At 43.8% G+C, this 1,982-nt stretch overlaps 3 non-coding genes across 3 annotated transcripts; 1 reads left to right on the top strand and 2 right to left on the bottom strand.

Moving 5' to 3' along the window:
* Nucleotides 1–334: 334 nt before the first annotated feature.
* Nucleotides 335–406, bottom strand: trnaq-uug (transfer RNA glutamine (anticodon UUG)). The gene has a single exon. It is a non-coding gene; the product is annotated as a tRNA-Gln (tRNA).
* A 232-nt stretch (nucleotides 407–638) lies between these two features.
* On the top strand, nucleotides 639–721 carry trnal-cag (transfer RNA leucine (anticodon CAG)). The gene has a single exon. It is a non-coding gene; the product is annotated as a tRNA-Leu (tRNA).
* A 751-nt stretch (nucleotides 722–1,472) lies between these two features.
* On the bottom strand, nucleotides 1,473–1,544 carry trnaq-cug (transfer RNA glutamine (anticodon CUG)). Its single transcript has one exon. It is a non-coding gene; the product is annotated as a tRNA-Gln (tRNA).
* Between the last annotated feature and the right edge of the window lie 438 nt (nucleotides 1,545–1,982).

Genomic DNA, 1,982 nt, shown 5'->3' with positions numbered 1-1,982 from the left:
TTCAGAGTCCAGAGTGCTAACCATTACACCATGGAACCACAACTTTATCAGACTATAGTGGGAGACTTCGACACACAAACCACCAAGATTATGCATCGCAATTAGTATCAACCTTGTGACACATTTGTGTTCACACTGCTGAAGCTATGTGGCAAACACCTTCGAACTTGGTCTGTTCTCAGATCTTAACTACATCCACAATGTGTCTTGGGTGTGTTTACGCTTGTACTTCTAGCTGTCCAATTGGGCTTAGATAATGAGACATTGTCATATGGATATCTTAAACAACAGGTCTGTATACTTTCCAAGTGTATCTATATTCCAACTTTAAGTTAGGTTCCACCGAGATTTGAACTAGGATCACTGGATTCAAAGTCCAGAGTGCTAACCATTACACCATGGAACCACTGAAATGCACTGGGAATATCTCACGAGCACTCATGGGCAGCAATAAAACCTTGCCCGGGAGAGGGATGTCAGGGCTGCTTTTAGCTGCTCGCCACACAAAGAAGAGATCATACCGAAGTTCAGTAAATACGGATAAAATGCTTATAGGCTTGCTCTACAAGTGACAACCAGCAACAAAGTGCACATGGCTGACATGTTGAAGCAAAGTAGTGTCAAAGAGTGCTCATATAGTCAGGATGGCCGAGCGGTCTAAGGCGCTGCGTTCAGGTCGCAGTCTCCTCTGGAGGCGTGGGTTCGAATCCCACTTCTGACATGAACATTTTCACAGGAGCAGCATCTGAACTGTAACATTGTAGAGATGATGTCCAAAACAGTTGAGCTCCCAAGTTGAGTTTTCCTCATACACGGATCACCAGTTTACGCGTTTCCAGATGTAGCATTTAGGGCTTTCATCTCTTAATCCGCCAGTGCGACAGAGTGAAGTCAGGTGTTCCTTGCCCAGTTCGCTAAGGATGTGCCATGAGCACTTGGGGGTGTCTGTGCCTAGCAGCGCGTAGCGCACCTTGAAATAGGGTGGGATCATGCACGGTTCGGCTGTTTAGACATTTAAAGATGTAGCATTTAGGGCTTTCATCTCTTAATCCGCCAGAGTGAAGTCAGGTGTTCCCTGCCCAGTTAGCTGAAGATGTGCAATGAGTACTTTTGTGCGTAGCAGCACCTGGCACACCTGGAAATGGGCTGGGATCAGATAGAAAACTTTTTCATAACCTACATGCCACATGGGCATGTTACAGCTTGTGATAATCATGGCCAATCACATTCACTACGTTCATCCCCTTCAAAGAAAGGACTCTTCACGTCATTACACATGGACAGTTTGGTAATCCTGTGGAGAGATCTTCTCAGGGGAAGCATCTTGAGGTCTTTTCACCTTTTATGTGTCAAAGATCTTATGATTGCATTATTCTCCATGTATAATAGTTACCTGCTTTATCGGTCATACGTTGACCCATAACCATCTGCTGTTAACTGCCCCATTAGTGCATGTACAACTTCTCAAAACCAGGTCCCACCGAGATTTGAACTCGGATCGCTGGATTCAGAGTCCAGAGTGCTAACCATTACACCATGGAACCACGACTGTAACAGACTATAGTGGGAGAGTTCGACACATGAACCACCAAGATTATGCATTGTAATTAGTATCAACCTTGTGACGAGTCTGTGACATTATTGCTGAAAGTAAGTGGAACAAATGAAATGCAAAAATCCAGGAGTCACAGATAAAAGATTTAACAGGCATTCAGAGTGTTGGGATTGAAGCCTGTGGTAGAAAACACCAGTTAATTAGGTGGTCCAGGACACATTTGTGTTCACACTGCTGAAGGTATGTGGCAAACACCTTCGAACTTGGTCTGTTCTCAGATCTTAACTACATCCACAATGTGTCTTGGGTGTGTTTACACTTGTACTTCTAGCTGTCCAATTGGGCTAAGATAATGAGACATTGTCATATGGATATCTTAAACAACAGGTCTGTATACTTTCCAAGTGTATCTATATTCCAACTTTAA

Source organism: Seriola lalandi, unplaced genomic scaffold (assembly GCF_002814215.2).
Source record: "Seriola lalandi dorsalis isolate HSWRI2012SDOR001 ecotype SW California unplaced genomic scaffold, Sedor1 jcf7180002054688, whole genome shotgun sequence".
Taxonomy (NCBI): domain Eukaryota; kingdom Metazoa; phylum Chordata; class Actinopteri; order Carangiformes; family Carangidae; genus Seriola; species Seriola lalandi.
This window is presented reverse-complemented; position numbering and strand designations above follow the sequence as displayed.